Source organism: Lissotriton vulgaris, chromosome 5 (genome assembly GCF_964263255.1).
Source record: "Lissotriton vulgaris chromosome 5, aLisVul1.2, whole genome shotgun sequence".
NCBI classification, from domain to species: Eukaryota; Metazoa; Chordata; class Amphibia; order Caudata; family Salamandridae; genus Lissotriton; species Lissotriton vulgaris.
Window position 1 is genome coordinate 772,445,106 of NC_141693.1, and position 21,239 is coordinate 772,466,344.

The following is a 21,239-nucleotide window of genomic DNA, read 5'->3' on the forward strand; positions in this document are numbered from 1 at the left end:
AGAGTGTCTGCCTGTCATGACATGAGAGATTGGTAGGTGAGATGGGGTAATGGGCAGGGGGAAAGGGAAGAAGGAAAGAGGTTAACAGAAGAGAGAAGGGGTAACAGAAGGGTTAACAGAGATAAGGGAAAACAAAAGAAACAAAGGTAAAAGAACAGAGTGGGGAAGAAGGGAAAGGTGAAGGAAAGGGCACAGGCAGGGAGAATGGGATAGAAGGGAGCAGAAGAGTGCAGAGGAAGCAAGTGGAGAGAAATTAGAAGAGGGACAAAAGAGCTACAAGTAAAGGAAAACAAAGAACTGAGTGAGAAAAGGGTGCCTGGGGGAAAATACAAAAGGAAAGGAGGAGAAAGAAGAGAATGGAGTATTAAAGAGTAAGTGGTGCATTCAAGGATGAGACGGATAGGCTTTGAGAAAGAAGATCTGCTGAGATAGAGTGAGAGAATCAAAGGCAGGCTGGTCTAGTTTATTTTTAGGTTCATATTCTAACATTTCTAGTGGGTCTAAGGAAGAGAAACTCCAGACACATGATTGGAACCAACGCAATGGCTCAGTGAGTTTAAAGCCGTCTGTCAACAACATTTGGTGTTGTGGATGCCTGCAGTCTCAGGCTTCCATCTTCCGTGGTCTGTAGAATGAGCATAGAAAATTAAATTATAGTAACATCGTTATTCATTAGGTTTAGAAATGGCAGACATGGGGAATGTAAAGCAATTAAAAACAATATAATAAATTATTACTACCTTTCCACAGCAAAAACTCCCATTTAGGAATTGTATCTTTCTGTGACTGACTTCGTCCTCTCACTATTTATTGGCCTTTCATGAAAAGGATGTGAAAGTACTTTATCTACAAGTGAGATTAAAGCTATGCATATTCACTTAATATGGCTATAGGATATAGGTATTTATTTTTAATTAAGTGTTTTATTTATGCTCTATCCACTTCATTGATGCCCCATGAAGTTACTTCTTCCACAGTTGATTCATTGTCACCAATCAGTATGAAAAGTAAAATTATGCCATTTCCTAGGATGTCACTGTTAATTAACTTCTTGTGATGTCAGGTTGTCAGGTGTCTTTTGCTTCCCGTTTCTGCCAGAGGCCCCAAAAATTCTAGGTCCGGCCCTGCCGGTTCCTTCACACCTTGTCATTGGGATTCTGACACGGATTGGAGTCTGTTTTCTGTTTAAGTAGGCTGTCCAGTAGTGTGGGTTCAATTAATATACCGTTTTTAGGTCAAGGACCGTAGGCTGCGCTTGCGCAGTCTCCGGGAGGAGATTTAATGTTTTGGAGTATGGAGGCTTGAACCCGCCTCTCTCCTCCATTCTCATCCATTGGCTGGCTTCCTAAACGGAGGCCAGCCATTGGAGGAGAAGGGAGTCACTCCAATAAAGCCCCGTCTCTTTCGGATTCGGGGGCGTGTTTTTTTGCGTTCTTTTGACTGTGACTTCATCCGTCACTCAGAACGCCCAAAACACGCCCCCGAATCCGAAATTTTCGGAAGTTTGCGGCCACCATTTTTTTAAAAGATCCAGCCGAAATCCTGCTCCTCCTCGCCGCTATGCTGAGCCCTTGACTGCTGGCCGTGTAGGGAGGCTGACGCGGTGCAGCGCATCAACGCTGCTCTGACTCGCCGCTACGCTGAGCCCTTAGTGACTGCTGGCCGTGTAGGGAGGCTGACGCGGGGCACGCGCATCAACGCTGCTCTGACATGACCTGCAGGGATGGGGCACCTGATGCCACCATTACAAGGCGAGACTCTTGATGCCATAATAATGTACCGACCTGTCCTGAGGCGCTACAGCATGCAAAAACCAGTTACTATGGCTTCGGACTCTGCCTTTCACCATCGTAAAGCCGATAAAATGAGTGCAGGAAGCTTCAAGGCTGGGTAGCACGCGCTATGTCTATGTTATTCCTTCTTGATGATGCCCCTTGGTGGTTGCTCAAGGTCGGATGCTCAGGGCTGGACGCCCCCTTTTTGCTTTGAACACAAGGTGGGCATGCTGTCAGCCATCTGCCCGTTTTAGGGCAGACATCTCAAAGGTTTCTGCGGCGTGGGTGTGTGATCGTCGGTGTGTGCGGGGTTGTATGAATGTGAGCAAGCGGGTGTGTGAGACCGTTGGTGCCTCCAGTGGAGTTTGAGCGCGTGCTTGAGTGTGTGTGGCACCGTGGCTCTCTGCTGGTGTGTGAGTGCATGCAAGCTTGCATGTGTCTGTGCAGGTGTGTCTGAGCGTGTATGTGTGTAAATAACAGTGCCCTTGGGTTTGGGAGTGTGTGCTAGTGTGCGGTGTGTGCGAACAGGCGTGTGCGACCATCGTCGAGTGTGAGTGCGTCTGAGTGTGTGTGAGTGTGAGTGCACGTCTCAGTCTGCCGGGCCCACAGCCTGTTCATTCCGTTTATTCGAAAACAAAAATAAAGGAAACCAAAGTCCCATATAAACAGCCCAGGCGAGAGATCTCAGTTTTACTTTGTTCCTGTGTGAAGTTGACCTTTTGAGGATTGCTTGTTTGTTTTGGTGGTGAAATAGTTCAAACAAGACGGGCACAGACGTGAGGCAGGAGCCTCTGCTGTGTTTGCTCTCCTGGGGCCTTCAGGCTGTCAGAACAAACCGGCATCTTCTGTGCTCCGATTATTAATCGTGTTAGCAGCAAAGTGAGCCAGGCCGCGTCACATTTCTATGAAGAGGCGCCTTGTACAAGAGCAGAACCATGGAGTGCTAAAAAAACTCAGGGTCTGCTCTCTGAGATTGGTCTTCCACAGAGTTTTTTTGTGGGTCGCTGATGAAACTCAATGGGTGGCTGAGCGTTTTACATGGAAATAACTCTGAGTGTGTAATGGAACATGATAAAAAAAATCTAGTCCAATATATATGTCAATTAACAGCAGCACGTTTAAGACTGCTGGGGATGATGTGACCCCCCTGGCTGCTGTGAAAAGCCTTATACTACTTTTAGGTGGTAGTGCTTGCTCCCCTGCCCCCTGGCTGTGCTTGCTCCCCTGCCCCCTGGCTGTGCTTGCTCCCCTACCCCCTGGCTGTGCCTGCTCCCATGCCCCCTGGCTGTGCTTGCTCCCCTGCCCCCTGGCTGTGATTGCTCCCCTGCTCCCTGGCTGTGCTTGCTTCCCTGCCCCATGACTGTGCTTGCTCCCCTGGCTGTGCTTGCTCCCCTGCTCCCTGGCTGTGCTTGCTCCCCTGTTACCTGGCTGTGCTTGCTCCCCTGCCCCCTGGCTGTGCTTGCTCCCCTGCCTGTGCTTGCTCCCCTGCTCCCTGGCTGTGCTTGCTCCCCTGCTCCCTGGCTGTGCTTGCTCCCCTGCCCCCTGGCTGTGCTTGCTCGCCTGCCCCTGGCTGTGCTTGCTCCCCTGCCCCCTGGCTGTGCTTGCTCCCCTGCCCCCTGGCTGTGCCTGCTCCCATGCCCCCTAGCTGTGCTTGCTCCCCTGCCCCCTGGCTGTGCTTGCTCCCCTGCTCCCTGGCTGTACTTGCTTCCCTGCCCCCTGGCTGTGCGTGCTCCCCTGCCTGTGCTTGCTCCCCTGCTCCCTGGTTGTGCTTGATCCCCTGCTCCCTGGCTGTAATTGCTCCCCTGCCCCCTGGCTGTGCTTGCTCCCCTGCCTGTGCTTGCTCCCCTGCTCCCTGGCTGTGCTTGCTCCCCTGCTCCCTGGCTGTGCTTGTTTGCTGCCCCCTGGCTGTGCTTGCTCGCCTGCCCCCTGGCTGTGCTTTCTCCCCTGCCCCTGGCAGTGCTTGCTCCCTTGCCCCCTGGCTGTGCTTGCTCCCCTGCCCCCTGGCTGTGCTTGCTCCCCTGCTCCCTGGCTGTGCTTGCTTCCCTACCCCCTGGCTGTGCTTGCTCCCCTGACCCCTAGCTGTGCTTGCTCCCCTGCCCCCTCGCTGTGCTTGCTCCCCTTGTCAGACTCCACGCCGCCGGATCCGATTGATGCACATATAACTCCACCTCCCGATCTCACCAACACGCTCGTATTAACAACACAGCGTGTTCGAGTGATAGGGCGAGGGAAAACAAGGAACAAAACAAGGAGGGGACGGAAGGGAACTGCAGGGAAGGGATATCTGAAAGACAAGAGAACAAGCATACAGATTATAATTGGTTACCAGGAAATCCTACTCTCATTTGTTTCTCGCTGAGTACGCATAGAAATTCACCTTTACAAAAGAAGGGCGCTCCACCTCCTCCCTGGTTCTTGAATAGTGTTAACTGCCACACTAGTCCCTAAGGAACACAAACACTGGTTACTGTCAAATATCTCACAAAACCTTAATTCGATACTCTCTAGTGGTATGTTACATACCCTGCCTTGTGTTGTAGTGTGCTCAAATAATAAACATGTGCATGTCCCACAACCTTTGTGAATTCCAAAACGATCTTCTTCTCTTGAGACGCTAGTTCACCTATGTACAAAAAGTTCCAATTCAATCCTTAAGGACACGGTAAGACGTAGCTTCCTACTACCGTCTTCCGCTCTCAAATACACAACACAGAGTTCTTTAAATGATCCACTCCAAATACGGAAAGGTGTAGGTTCCCCCCCCACTACCTTCCGCTTTGGCACTTACTTTGGTAGACACTAGTGACTTGCTTCGTAACGGTAGTACGCAGATAGGGTTAATCCCGCTGTACTCCGTTCTCACGGTATTTCTCCAAACAAAACAATCAATCCGAATGTGGAATCACTTTTGCGCACTCGATTCCCCTTTGCCGGTTAGCAGACGGCCGCCTAAGAAGAACGCTTCCGCTCAGGCAAAACAACGCGTTCAAAGTCACGCGCTGCTCAAACACTCACTGTACTGGAACAGCGTTTTCCCGGTCCTTCTTTCTCAGCCGCCTACACGTTGCCGGTAACAGGAACACCAATAATAATCCACTCCGACAGGAATCGCATTCCTCGCGCTACTGGAGAGATCACACCGCTTAAATCCAAAGCGCGATTTCCTGATCCCTTCGCTCGTTACCACAAACTCGGAAACAGGAACCAAACCCTCTCTAATTCTTCCAGAGAGGAGCCCTATGCAGCACACCTCTCAAGTCACTACCAAACACTGTGGTTGCACAAAATCACGAACAGAGTGTAGAGGGTCCGCCCTGCCTATATAGTGCCACGCCCCCTCTCTGGAATTCTGGGAGATGTAGTTCACTAGTTAGGTAGGCGCATCTGGTGAAACCTGACAGTATGTCCCCGGCCCTAGCGCCTTCTAGGGCCCGGTTTAGCTGGGTACCTCCTGTGGAAAGAGCGCACTGCAGCAGGAGCATGCACATCCGAGCTCAGCTCCCAAGAATCATCTTCCGCAGTATACCCCTTCCAGGACACTAGATATTTCAGCACACCCCGGCACCACTTGGAGTCCCTTATACTCCTCACCTCGTATTCCATACCCCCATCACATAACACCGGAGGTGGGGCTGCTCTACGTAACGTAAGTGCAGGTTTCAACAATTGAACATGGAACACTGGGTGTATGCGCATTGACCCTGGCAATTTCAGCTTGTAAGTTACGGGGTTCACCTGTTTCACAATGGGGTATGGGCCGATGTATCTTGGGTGGAACACGCTGCGCAACTTAAACCTAATGTTCTTTGTAGACAGCCAAACCTTATCGCCCACCATATACTGACGACTCTCCATCCTGTGACGGTCTTCCCACTTTTTGTATACCTCCTTTGCCTTGTTTAGATGCACCTGCACTCCCTTGTGTACCCTCCTCAACATCATGATCCTTTCTTTAACCGAAGGCTGGTCACAGAGATCAGCAGGTATGTCAACCGGCAAGGTATTAGCATCGAAACCAAAATCAGCCTTGAAGGGTGACATCCCCGTCGAACTATGCCATGCGTTATTGTAGGCCAGTTCCGCCATCCACAACAGATCCACCCAAGACTCATGAGCTTCTTTAGAGTAGCACCTCAAGTATTTCTTTAACGTCTGGTTCAGACGTTCTGTCTGCCCGTCTGTCTGTGGGTGAAAACTAGTGGACAGATTGGACTCTATCTTCAGGGCCCGACACCACATGCGCCAGAAACGCGCAATTAACTGCGGTCCTCTGTCAGACACAATAACCCTAGGGATACCGTGCAACCGGACCACATTACTGGCTAACAGTTGTGCAGTTTGGCTGGCATTCGGAAGGTTCTTACAAGGGATAAAGTGTCCCATTTTGGTGAGACTATCTACCACTACCAATACTGCTGAAAAACCCTTATCCATTGAAGACCAGACACAAAATCCAGACTAATATGCTGCCATGGTTGACTGGGGGTAGGCATGGGTATGAGTTTCCCTGCTTTCTTGGTGGTTGTACCCTTGGCTCTTGCACAAACCTCACAACGAGCCACCCACTCAGAGATATCCTTATTCAAGGTAGCCCACCAGAAATGCCTTTTGACCGTATCGAGGGTTTTACGTATACCAGGATGTCCCATCAGTTCCCCCTCATGACACCAGCCAAAAGCCTTCTTCTGTACTGGAATCGTGGGCAAAAACAACTTCCCCTGAAAGAATGGCAAACCGTCTCTCACTTTGCTACCCAATCTGCCATGAGCCCATGACCCCCATCCACCCGGATACTGATGTTTTCTCACCTCATCCAAAAAGGTCTCAGCTCTCACCACACACAGAACCTTCCCTGTAGGAATGATTGCCTGTTTCTCTTCCACACATTCCACCGGCATGGTCTGTCTAGATAAGGCATCGGCCTTCCTATTCTCAGACCCCGGGCGAAAAGTGACCACAAAGTTGTACTCTGCAAAGAAGAGTGTCCATCTCATCTGCCTAGCTGTCAGATGTCTAGCAGAAGACATAAACTGCAGATTCCTATGGTCAGTGTACACTGTGATGGTATGTAAGGCCCCCCATAGGTATTGTCTCCATTCCTGAAAAGCTCTCTTTATTGAAAGCAATTCCTTTTCTGCGATTGTATAATTGAGCTCAGCCGAACTCAATTTCTTTGACAGGAAGGCCACTGGGTGCAACTGCCCTGTACTTACATCCCTCTGCGACAATACCGCCCCAATTGCTTCGTCCGAAGCATCTGCCTCTACCACAAAAGGATGTTCTAAATTGGGATGTGACAGCACTGGGGCAGTAATAAAAGAAGATTTAAGAGTCTGGAAAGCCTCCCCTGCAGCAGAGGTCCACTCGAACGGCACTCCTTTTCTCAGAAGTTTTGTAATGGGCACCGCCAGTAATGAGAAATGCAAAATGAAGCGCCGATAGTAGTTCGCGAAGCCCAGGAAACTCTGGACTTCCCTCACGTTCTTCGGTACTGGCCAATCTCGCACTGCCTCCACCTTACGCTCGGACATCTGTAACCCCAAAGGACTGATCATCACCCCCAGAAATTCCACACTGTACACACTAAACTCACATTTACTGAGTTTCACAAAGAGGCTATGTTCTCTCAGCTTCATCAGTACCTTGCTGACCTGCTCTACGTGACAGCTTTCATCCATAGAATACACCAGGATGTCATCGATGTACACTACAACGAATAAATCAATGAATTCCTTCAGGACATCGTTGATCAGAAACTGAAATGCCGCAGGGGCATTACATAGCCCAAACGGCATGACTAGATATTCATACAGGCCATACCGCGTCTTGAATGCCGTCTTCCACTCATCCCCCTCTCGTACCCTGACCAGGTGATAGGCTCCTCGCAAGTCCAAGCGAGTATAGATCACAGCCTCCCTCACTTGATCAATCAACACCGTAATGAGGGGGAGAGGGTACCGGTTACAAATGGTGTTTTTATTCAAAACGCGGTAGTCCACACATGCCCTCAAATCACTGTTCGCTTTTGCTATAAAGAAAAGGGGAGAGGCAGCTGGGGAACGAGAAGGTCTTATGAATCCTATACGTTCATAATGATCGATGTACTCCTTCAAGTGCACCGTTTCAGGAACAGACAAGGCATACACTCGACACGTGGGAATCACTGCCCCATCCACCAGATCAATCCTACAATCATATGGTCGGTGCGGTGGGAGAATTTCAGCTTTGCTTTCGCTAAAAACATCCTGAAAGGCTTCATATGGCTTAGGAAGGGTCACCTCCTTCTCAGCGGCAGTAGCCACCATGAACTGCAAGGCTAACACCTCTACTGGAGAAGATACATAAGGCACCAGATGTTCCTTGCAAAACCCCGAAGAGAAATGGACAGTGCGTGATTTCCAATCAATGGAAGGGTTATGGAAGGTGAACCAAGGCATCCCCAAAATTATCTCATATTGCGGGGCGTCTATTATATTCAACTCTACCGTTTCCACATGCCTTCCTTCTGACACTTCAATAGACAACTCTACTTCAGCGGTTTTCTCCGTTATAAGACCAGATTTAATGGGCTGTCCATCGACGGCCAAAACCTCCTCTGGATTGCATCGAGGCACCCTAGGTATCATCAAACGAGCCACCAACCCATTGTCAATAAAATTACCGGTGGCCCCTGAGTCCAACATGACCATTAATTGATGGGATTTGTTCTCACACTCCAAGGTCATAACCAGGACCAGGTGGGATTCTGTTTCTCCTATCCCAGAGGAAGACAATGAAGTTAGTTTCCAATCAGGGTTCTCCTCCATCTTTGGCTGCGATACCAGCCCTTCTTCCCCCTCACTAGCAGTTTTGGAAACAGCCACCCGTTGGTTCTTATTCCACGTATTGTTTGTCTTGGGCTTAGAAGGGCATTCTCGAACATAGTGACCCTTCTTCCCGCAATACATACAAAGACCTTGTACCCTTCTGCTTTCTCTTTCGGTTTTGGACAACGGAGGTCTTATAGCACCTATTTCCATCGGCTCAGCCCCTGCTTCTGCAGATCCCAAAGCCCTAGAAGGAAAACCCACATTTCGGGCATAGCCCCTATCCCATTTTCTCCTATCCCCACTCCGCTCAGTCAGCCTCCCATCCAATCTCAAAACCAGGTTCACCATATCTATACAGGTAGTGGGTTGAGGATCAATATGTGCTACAGCGTCCTTCAATTCATCCCTCAGTCCCTGATAAAACAGAGACATTCTCTTGCCTTCTGGCCAATCTGTTTCTGCTATTAACCGATTGAAAGTGGTTAGATAAGTAATCAAGTCACTCCTACCCTGACGCAGGGACAATAACTCCTTATCAGCGCTGAAATTGGTGGCCCTCCTGTCAAAGACTTTCTCGAATTCGTCCCTGAACGCAGTCCAGTTGGACAACATGGCATCATCTCTTTTCACCAGAGGAACCGCCCAATTGGCTGCGTCCCCCACCAAATAAGATATAGCAAACGCCACCCTGGAATGATTCGTAGGGAAGGAGGCTGGCTTACAGGAAAAATGGAGCAAGATTTGAGTCATGAAAGCTTGTGTTTTACGGGGGTCCCCCCCATATCGTTCTAGGGTAGCTAACGGAATAGGGGGAGGAACAGTAACCTGAATCTGGGAAGGGCCTGAAGAAAAAGGATTCTTTGATAACTGTTCAACCCTATCCTTAAGAAGCACAGCCTCCGCCTTGGACGCTGCTAATTCTTGTTGAACCACCACCAGGGCCCTCAACACATCATCCAAGGTGGCCATATGTACCCCAATCAGACCCGGCAGAATGCAATTCGTGGGTTCGTGATTCTGACTCCACGCCGCCGGATCCGATTGATGCACATATAACTCCACCTCCCGATCTCACCAACACGCTCGTATTAACAACACAGCGTGTTCGAGTGATAGGGCGAGGGAAAACAAGGAACAAAACAAGGAGGGGATGGAAGGGAACTGCAGGGAAGGGATAGCTGAAAGACAAGAGAACAAGCATACAGATTATAATTGGTTACCAGGAAATCCTACTCTTATTTCTTTCTCGCTGAGTACGCATAGAAATTCACCTTTACAAAAGAAGGGCGCTCCACCTCCTCCCTGGTTCTTGAATAGTGTTAACTGCCACACTAGTCCCTAAGGAACACAAACACTGGTTACTGTCAAATATCTCACAAAACCTTAATTCAATACTCTCTAGTGGTATGTTACATACCCTGCCTTGTGTTGTAGTGTGCTCAAATAATAAACATGTGCATGTCCCACAACCTTTGTGAATTCCAAAACGATCTTCTTCTCTTGAGACGCTAGTTCACCTATGTACAAAAAGTTCCAATTCAATCCTTAAGGACACGGTAAGACGTAGTTTCCTACTACCGTCTTCCGCTCTCAAATACACAACACAGAGTTCTTTAAATGATCCACTCCAAATACGGAAAGGTGTAGGTTCCCCCCCACTACCTTCCGCTTTGGCACTTACTTTGGTAGACACTAGTGACTTGCTTCGTAACGGTAGTACGCAGATAGGGTTAATCCCGCTGTACTCCGTTCTCACGGTATTTCTCCAAACAAAACAATCAATCCGAATGTGGAATCACTTTTGCGCACTCAATTCCCCTTTGCCGGTTAGCAGACGGCCGCCTAAGAAGAACGCTTCCGCTCAGGCAAAACAACGCGTTCAAAGTCACACGCTGCTCAAACACTCACTGTACTGGAACAGCGTTTTCCCGGTCCTTCATTCTCAGCCGCCTACACGTTGCCGGTAACAGGAACACCAATAATAATCCACTCCGACAGGAAGCGCATTCCTCGCGCTACTGGAGAGATCACACCGCTGAAATCCAAAGCGCGATTTCCTGATCCCTTCGCTCGTTACCACAAACTCGGAAACAGGAACCAAACCCTCTCTAATTCTTCCAGAGAGGAGCCCTATGCAGCACACCTCTCAAGTCACTACCAAACACTGTGGTTGCACAAAATCACGAACAGAGTGTAGAGGGTCCGCCCTGCCTATATAGTGCCACGCCCCCTCTCTGGAATTCTGGGAGATGTAGTTTACTAGTTAGGTAGGCGCATCTGGTGAAACCTGACACCCCTGTCCCCTGGCTGTGCTTGCTCCCCTGCCCCCTGGCTGTGCTTGTTCTCCTGCCCCCTGGCTGTGCTTGTTCTTCTGCTCCCTGGCTGTGCTTGCTCTCCTGCCCCCTGGCTGTGCGTGCTCTCCTGTGTGTGTGTGTGGCTCTGTGTGTGTGTGTGGCTCTGGGTGTGTGTGTGGCTCTGTGTGTGTGGGGCTCTGTGTGTGTGTGGGGGGGCTGTGTGTGTGTTGGGCTCTGTGTGTGTGTGTTGGGCTGTGTGTGTGTGTTGGGCTATGTGTGTGGGGGGGGCTCTCTGTGTGTGGGGGGCTCTGTTTGTGTGTGGGGCTCTGTGTGTGTGGGGCTCTGTGTGTGTGGGGGGATCTGTGTGTGGGGGCTCTGTGTGTGGGGGGCTCAGTGTACGGGGGCTCTGTGTGTGGGGGGCTCTGTGTGTGGGGGGCTCTGTGTGTGTGGGGGGGCTCTGTGTGTGGGGGGGGCTCTGTGTGTGTGGGGGGCTCTGTGTGTGTGGGGCTCTGTGTGTGTGTGTGTGTGTGTGTGTGTGGCTCTGTGTGTGTGGCTCTGTGTGTGTGGCTCTGTGTGTGTGTGGCTCTGTGTGTGTGTGTGTTTGTGGCTGTTTGGCTCTGTGTGTGTGTGTGTATGTGGCTCTGTGTGGATAGCTTTTTTGTAGGTGGCTCTATGTGTGGGTGGCTCTGTCTGTGTGAGGGTGGCTCTGTGTAGGTGGCTCTATGTGAATGACTCTGTGTGGGTGGCTCTGTGTGGGTGGCTCTGTATGTGTGTGTGGGTGGCTTTGTGTGTGTGGCTCAGTGTGGGTGTAAATGCAATAGGCCATGCATTTGCGAGCGATTAAGCTATTGGCATTGTAAATGACAATGCCATTTATTTAACGAGAAAGCTATTGGCAATATAAATGACAATGCCAGTTATTTATGATTTTAAAAAAAAAATGTCATGAGCAATGCCAATAGCTCTACCTTTAATAATGCCGAGACCATTGCATTGTAAATGCTTGTTATGTTTGGTGGTAGGTGTGCTGTAATTGTTTGTGTTGTTTTGTGCAGGGCCGGACTGGCTCCCGGGCGTTACGGAATGCTGCTGAGCTGGGGGCTTTGTTGATGGGGACCTGCGTGTACTGAACGAAATTCGTTTTGCCTATATTATTTCGAAGTACACGCAGGTCTCCATGAACGAAATCAGCCCCCACTGCAGTGAAATCAGCCCCTAGCTCGGCCAAATTCCAAAACGCCTGGTAGTCAGTCCGGCCCTGGTTTTGTGCGTGTGTATTTGTAGTTGTCGGGCTTTACCTGTTTGGGCACATGCCACCTGAACAATATTGGGATCATTCAAACAGTTGTGAGCAGTAAACATGCATGATTTACTCTTATACATTGAGTAAATTTACTGCTTTTGGCTATTCACAATATCCAAGTGTAAAGTTACTCAAAAATGTAGACCTACACTTCTTCAGCCCCTGAAAAAGCAGATGTAGCTACGTTTTAAGGAGTGTTGGTTACTGCTGCCAAAAAGAAGCAGTAGAACGTCCAGCACCACCCCACACATGGCCAACCACTGATACTCCGCCACCACCATCCTATGGAATATAATGGAGGTAGGGACTTAAAATACAACTCCATAGGAAAATATGTTAACTAAATTAAAGTATTTTAAATAACTGACTATATAAATAAATATAATGTAATGTTTTCTATGGGAGCTGGGTGTTTCAGTATCAGTGGCTGGCCATGTATGGTGTTGGACTTGCTTCAGCTTTGTAATTCACTACTGTTTTGTGTCCCTTTGTGGTATTGTTTGTGAATTGCAATAAGCGTTCTAATTTTTGGGTGGGTGCATGTCCCTCTCTAAACCCCTGCTTACTCCTCCCTAAGCTCGACACCCACAGTAGTAAATATTCCCCATTTTCCACACACTGCAGTATATTCCTCTCACATTTCCTTCTAAAACATATACTTGCATGTGCAGAGACTCCGCAGTCGGGTAAGAGATCTCCGCACAGATAAAGATAGGTGAGGTTGAGGCATAAACCCCACATGCAAGTTTGTGACTAGCATTTTGTAGTGCATCTTTAGTACTATTGTAGTAATTTTAATCGTACTACAAAATACAGTTTGTGAATAGGCACCAATGTAAGTACATTGCCTAGATTTATGTAACTGTCTGTGACTTGCAGATCAATGACAGGACACTGCTTTCCCAGTCTCTTTAGACTCCCCAGGAAATCAGCAACTTAGTAACGCACGGCATAAGAGAGTTTCAGTTTGGATGAAATGGATATACAGGTTCACCTTGTAATCCTAAATCCCTCTTGATGTACCTGTGAGCAGGCTAGTGGAGCTAAATGGGTTGACTGCAAATGCTGTGTAACTATAAGTGCCATTGTTCCTGATTCAAGCAAAAAATGGGCCTCCAAACCCTCAACTTGGGTGAAGTGGCACCTCAGACCCTTGTGCCCGGGCACCTCTGCACCTGCTGCACTATGATAGCTATACCCTTTTGTAACATTGTTTCTTTGATAGTGAAAATTGGGCCAGTTCTGGAGTCTTATTGGACCCCCGACTCAGCTCAAAGACTTTGCAGATGTCTGAGGCGTGCACCCTTCGCCAAATCTTGGGTACCGTGGGCCTCATTTAAGAGAAATGACGCATCGCTGCGTGAAAGCAGCGATGCGTCACTTCTCAGTGTGCACTCCTTACGACATTCCTGATGCGTCATATTTAAGGTATGACGCATCATGTCGCAAGGAGTTACAGATACGTCAGTATTTCTGACGTATCTGTAAGCGCAAAAGTGACGCATTGCTGGAGTGTGTCACAAAAGGGACGCAATTCCAGCAATGCATCCTTTCACATGGGGCAAGCCCCATGTGAAAGGGCCTGCGTCAGTCTTACGCCTGCTGTGAGGCAGGCGCAAGCTTTTGACGCAACAGAGTCCTAAAAGTGACGCAGTGAGATCTCATAGATTTCACTGCGTCACTTCTACGACCCTTCCTTGCGTCAATACGCCCCCCCTTGCATACATTGTACCTGGCGCAGGTATATTGTGGCGCAGGGGTTTACAAAGTGACGCATCTACCTAGATGCGTCAATTTGCAAATATGGTGCACAAAAAGTGACGCACCGGCGGCGTAAAAGTGACGCACGGCCTCATAAATGAGGCCCCATATCTCTCACTAGCAGTCAGTTTCCACCTGCTTCCCTCTGTGTATCTTCATGCTAGTAGTGATTAGGTTAAAAGAGAGTATTGTTTTCAGTTGTTTGCAGTGATTGCCTTTGTACTCATGCAAATAAGCTCATAACAATAGATCGTTCTCTTTTGTGTATCCTTGTAGTGTGTTATTGTCATTCTGTGCCACTTTGCTCGATATACCGACCCCAAAAGATTGGCAATTACGTAATGTTGGCTAGTGTAAATCCTAATGTGTAAATCCGTGATGTATTTTCCTACATTCCTTTTATCGGTCCTACCGTAGCCCATTCCTTTTGTTAGCTTTTTAGATGTCGTATGAGTGTTTGTTAACTCGTTTGCCTGTCTCAATTTTTATCTGGCTCGTGAACACATTTCCCATGTTTCTTTACGGAATGGAGATGACGCTTAAGTAACATCTGGGTCGTGCTGCGCGTGCCATCTTACCAGATGGTTTAGCCGTATATTCTGGGTACTTATTTTTGACTATTGTGTTCTGACAGCAGCAGGCCTGTTCTCTTGAATTCGCTGCAATGCGTTTTATTTCAGTTTGAGGCCTAGATGGTACCATATCCAGGAAATATGGAAGGTGTGTGACTGTGTTTTACAATGACTGTAGACAGGCAAGTTTCCTTTACATGTACTATTTTTTATTGTATTTATCTGTAAGTTTACAAACACTGTTTTCACGAGAAGCGCTTTATATGGCGATTAATGCGGTACATATCAGTTTAGGTGCTTTTTTGGACACGTTTGGTATCTCGTGGGGTATCAACTGCTTCCAATTGCATTAATGTCATATCTCAGCAGCAGTTCAGCACCGTGGTGGTGCAGGACACTGGCATGACGCCGAAAAAATACATGAGCTATGGACAACAAAACGTGGGTGGTAAAGGTACATTTTTATTTAGTGAATTTTCAGTGCCCTTAAGTACACTTGATAGGGTGGATAAGGTGGTCTACAGTTATTTATATAATTGTACTGCTAAGGAGAGCAGGTGGAAGAGGGAGGAACTAGCAGATGAGAGATGTCGGTTTTTTGGAGCCAGTTTTAATGGTGGGAGTGAACAAGTGTGACACAAGTTGGAAGAAAATGCACTCTGGCCGGAAAATGTGTCGGATTTTTCCCATCCCTTGAGTTACAAAAACTAGGCATCCCGGTAACTCGAGGGGAAGGGAAAATCCGGGCTCTTGCTCCTTGGACCATAGGGACCACTAATAAAATGAGGTATTACCAGGGGAACCAGCAATTCCAGTTCCTATTTTCCTTAATTCCTCATTTAGGACTAGAATTTCACCCAGCTTTTAGCAGCCGAAAAATCATTGTAAACCCCCCCCCCCCCCCCCCCCCCCCCCCCCAAACACACACACACACACGCATATTTCCAATGTGGCTGGTAACTGTTGTTACATGCCCCATCAGAAGAAAGATGCCAGTTGTAATGAGGGCTTAAGTGCAAGGAACTAAAATATGATTGGGTGTAGGCAGTCCTTTAAATGGGCCGGTACGCACTGGTATGAAGTACCAGCACTTCTTTTTTTTTTCTCCCTTCACTACCTGAACTTCTCCATGCCCAATGAGAGTACTGGTCGGGATTTTGAAAGAAATGGTGATCATGTGAGCAGACAAAGCATTTTTACTCTGCTGGGCATGCTCATGTGATTACCATTTCACAGAGCACGCTAGCGTCAGAAAACGTGTTATGTCCCCACACTGGATGCTTCTGTGTGGAGGAAAGGAAGAGAAGCCCTTTGAAAATCGAGTTTTCAATGGCTTTCCCTCCCTTCTTTGACATACACCAGTGAAGAACGTCCACAAGCCGCACCGGCTAAAGGGCGGTGCGACCGGTGCCACTGCAACGGGTGCTGACTTCAGGGGGTGCAGAGTTTGCAAATTTATTTAGGATTTAAAAGCACCTGTTGCTGTGTTCATTGCCTCCAGCAATTTCCAGGTAACAATAAAAATGTCACGATAAGTCCATTGAGTAATGTTCTTCCTTAAGAGAGACTGAGATTTTTCCATTTGAGGTTTTGACTGATCATAAAATAGCACAGAGGGTTAATATGCCTGCTGCAATGAACGTGTACCATGCAGATCACAAAGTGCATATAATTTAAATATCAGTGGGTTAATGCTTCTCTAAGAGACATCCTTTTGTTATCTGCTGTTTATCAATTAAAACCCTAATATAAAACAGTGAATTACTAACTGTCATCAAAGTACTGCATGCACACTGCAAAGTATAGATTAGAGCATATAAACCGAATCTAATTATTACACGGAACCCCCCTCCCAACTATGGTGTTCCATTTTCAATTCTGAGTTTGTGCTTCTCCAGACCTAGCACTCAAACTATACTGCCTACTAGTATGGATGATATGCCACTCCTACACCTTGTCAGCCTCTGTCTAATGTAACATTTCCTATGGATTGATTTACAACTTATGATTGACTGTCTCTCTGTAATGTATGCAAAGTGCTATGACACCCTACACTGGTATGAGTGACGCTATATAATTAATTAAATACATCTGAAAGACAGTGGTTATAGAAACTTGAGGGGCACTGTTAAATGGTGGTGGTGAGGGACTCCGTGGTGGAGGTGGTCACCACCACCACCACGGATGGTGGACGCCACCAAACATTGCCACAACGGGCGCCACCATGCCTCGTACATGCTCATTGCAGCAGGCATATTAACCCTCTGTTCTATTTTGCGATCAGTCAGACCTCAACTGGACAAAACTCCCATCTCTCACCGGGTGGAACCTCAATCACCAGAGTTATCTTGACATTTTTATTGTTGCCTGGAAACTGCTGGATGCAAGGAACGTGGCAGCAGGTGCTTTTAAAACCAACATGAACTTGCAAACTTGGTGCCCCCTGCAGTCAGCACCCGGTGCGGTGGCACTGGTCACACCGCCCTAGAGCTGGCTTTGCAAGGGGCCATACAAGGAGCAGCAGCTACTGAGCAGGGTTCCCTACAGTACCCGCCAGGGACCGAGGCCCAGATTCTTCCATCCATCGCCATGCGGAACCCAGGATGCAAGGATCAGATTCCTGTAGCTGGGCTCTTCATCCATGCACCGTTAATGAGGACCTCCACCTATGCAACACCTGCTGCAGCAGATCTTCAAGGGATAAGAAAAGTAAGTTGGACTCATCACTTTGATTATGGCCAGTGGTGATACTCTGTGAGTACAATCTCTTGCATTATTCTTGGGTGTGTTTTAGTTTACGTTTTTCTTCACAATTTGTGTCGAGCTGTTAACCCCTTCCATTCGGCCGCGATTCTGCGCCTGTGCGGCAGAATCACGAGTGGGCGGGTTTATGACGGCCCCCAGCCGTCATCAGCACACGAGCACCGTAGTGCATGACGGCTGGGGGCCATCATCAGCATGGAAGGGGTTAAACCCCAGGATGCGGCACAGTTGCTAAAATACGAGGTGATCCTCAAAAAAACTATGAGGGAGTTTAAACGGTGAAAGAGCAAAAAGATTCCTTTAACTTTTGTTTCTTTTTTAACTCTTGTCACAGAGGTTGTGATACTCTGACAAATTTCTCCCTATTCTTTTATCCTAGAGTTTGATGTTTACTACTTTTCTCTGATTGCAGAGCGAGAGGGTTTTTGAAAGTCTGTAAGGTGTAATTTCTCACTAACTCTATAAAGCATGATACTTTAATGGGTGATGGACAAAAATAAACATTGTGTGGAACAAGTGGTTCATTTTCCATTGGTGCAGCAGGTGCAGTGGAACAGAGGCCTGATGGGCCCACTGAACACATATTATTGCTGGGGTCATTTTTCTTCCTTGCACTCAGGACTATGACACACTGGCTAAGACACTGGCTGGAATGCGATTCCACACACTGTCCTTGGTACGCTCTATAGCTTTATCAGCAAAACTGCATGTCTGTGCAGATTTAGTGGTCATGTCAATGCAAAATGTGCTGTCTCTAAATGACGGTGTGGTACCACACCATGCAAGATCAGTTAGATAACACACCATTACCAATTTCATCATGGACGTGACTCATTTGCTACACTTGCTTTTTTGTAGTGCTTGGATTTTTCACAACCCCTATGACTTCATGGATATAACATTAACTGCCGCGACCTCAGACTGCAGAATTGTATCTGTTATCATGCCATGAAAATCTTGATTCCAGGTAAATGTTTCCCAGTAGCACTGTCCCAGGCTCCACCCCTAAACCCGCCTCCATGCCACGCCCACTCAACCATAGCTCACTGGTCATAGGGACTTGTCAGATGTGGTTGGATGCAATTTCTCCTATTAACTGCTATGCTAACCCTAGTGAAGAGTTGATAAAGAAGTTGATAGATAGCTCATATCCATCCAGCTTGAAGACTGTAATTAGGAAGATTAATACAGTCTGTTCTTTAGGTCTTTGTCCTAGAAGTGTCATGGAATGCCATTTGAGGCTCTTGTCCCATTACATTGCTTTAGTAGTGTTTTTTAATCAAATTTACAATGCTGATTTCTGGATCATTTAACCATAATCAGATTAAAATGGAGTTTCCAAGCATTTAATGACAACAAATTAAAAACTATTTAATTTCAAAATGCAGTGATCAGAAGTATATAAAGATTCGTTTTGGAATATATTTTATTAGTTGTAAATTGACATAGGTTGTCAGGGGCGCTAGAGAGCAGGCGAGCAAGATGGTCGCACTCTCGTGAGGCTCTGGCAGCCCAGGATAATAATCCGGCATCATTCTTACCTATATGGCACCATAAACCTTGCTAAAGCTGCAACCAGGCTAAAATAAGATGCCAGGAAGCTGAGGTGGCTAGCAGAATCTGCCTTGTGCAAATCTACACTGCATATCGTCGCACAGATTGACTGCGGCCTGTGACGTGGAGTAATGGTGGCTATTCAGGCAGACTAGAGAAGTTAGTGGGGCCCGACAGTACCAGCTGGCCATTTTGAGTAGTGATCCCCGCTGACTGTTGCCGAGCGAAGGGGTCTGCCCTCCACGGAATTCGAGTGGAGGAGGTGCCGGCTCCCTGCGACGAGAAGCCTATGTCGGAGGGTGCAACCAGCCCAGGTGAGCCCAGGCAAGCATTGCAACATGACTGGATGGACTCCGCACCCGATCCCCCTGAGGCCTTTGGCTGCCCGATCTAGGTGGCCGTTTGAAGAGGTCATGCCACCCCCTTCGGGACCATCGGGAGCGTGAGTGTGCAGCAGCCAAGATATCTGGAGCGCACCCAGTGCTGAGTGGTGAGCGGCCCGCTCGGCTTGCAGTAGAAACGCTGAACTGCAGGTGGCAGTGAGGGAAGCTGTGAATGCGAGGCCTAGTGCTGCTACTACAGAACTGCCCAAGGCACCCCTCACTGGAAGTGGGTGAGGCTTCCCACTGAGGCTGAACTTGCCTTGCAGTGGGGGGAGTGGATACGCTGCTGCAGCTGGAGCTGCATCCAGGGGCACTGTAAAACTCGTATATCTATGCAACAGATACGATCGGGTAAGCGCGCAGTGCCTACCGTCCACTATTGTAGTGCGAGGCCAAGGGAAACCTGGAATAATACCCTATAGGCTGTGAGTGCAAATGTTGCTGGGGCGCATTGGGGCTTGAAAGTCGGAAAAGCTGGGCATAGACCAAGCAGAGGGTTATCGGAATCCCAAGTGCACCCCTGCCCTGGGGAATATACTGAACCAGTCTAAACCATACAGTAGTGCAGAACATGGGCCGCACTGAGGGCAAACAGGCAAAATTGCAGTTTGCAGCACGTAAAAGTGACTCCAACATTGCTGAAGACACAGATCCAAAACAGGAGGAGGATAACCCGTCCTCATCTGTTTTGCAAGACTCAGACTATAAAATCTCTCCTCCTCACCATGCGTCACAGCCTCACAGCCATCTAATCTAAAATGGCACCATGAATATGCGCATAGATTTTATAACGCAAAATCTGGAGAAGCACGATGTCCGCATCACTGAGGCGAAAAAGCGCATTTCCACACTTGAGAAAACCACTTCCACAAGCCAAGAGCGACTCCAAGGAATGGAAAACTTCAAAAAATCATTGCGGCTGAAAATGAAGACCTGGAGGTGTGCTCGTGCAGAAACAATGTGCGCATAAGGGATGTTCCAGGGTCCACCCCAATGGGCCGCATGGAGGATTATGTGGATCAAATTCTACTGGGGCTGTTCGGCTCAGGGGCTTTCTCTACAGTACTAGTAGTGGAGAGAGCTCACCGCTCGCTCTCGGCCAGACCACCGCCGGGCGCACCTGCCTGTCCCATCCTGGCTCGTCTTCTCAACTATAAAGACTGGGACACAGTGTTGAGACTGGCAAGAGACAAGCAAGAGCTGGTTCACGAAGGGAACAGTACCTCCTTATACCTGGACTTTACTATGACAGTCCAAGAAGTGCACAAGAAGTTTCTGCCAGTCCAACGTAAGTTCCAACAAGCTAATATACAATATTCAGTGCTCTACCCTGCCCGGCTGCATGTCACATATCACGGGAAGATACACATATTCGATACCTCGCAACAAACCCAGGAGTTCCTAAAACCTGTTGGGCGACAGATGCTTACATCTCGAGATGAAGACTGGGTACAGAAGGTTGTCCCCGGTTCTTGAAGAGAAATAAAGATGTTGCTGCATGGAAGGCGTGAAACTCCACATCTACTGAGACTATGCAACTAATTCACAATGTGCCTACCAGAGATTTGCGCATGGCCACACTGGAATGCTCATCAATAACCCCGCTTGAACTTGTATGGAAGCTGCTGTTGGGATCAGGTAGTCTGCCAACTAACACTGATTTCCCGGGCACCCCCACTCCAGCGAGGCGCAATGTCGACTCTCAGGCACATATTCCCTGTCGAAATTCCCTGAACAATGCATTGTTTGGACCCGAATTTCCCTTCCTACTCTTCTTTTCCTACTAAGGCTTATCTAGCTAGGTCCCTGTCCATACATCTTTGCCTTCACAGCTTTTCCTTTTCTCTGACGTTTACTCTCTATCCGTCCTGTCATTGCTCCTCCTTGGAACATATACCAATTTCGGCTGTTTGTTGGGCTTTTGGATGGGTCGATATCAACCTGTGGGATTGGGCTGTGGGTGCGGGTGGAGGGGGGCAAGGGGACTTTATTGTTATATACAGCAGCACTGCACGTCAAAACCCT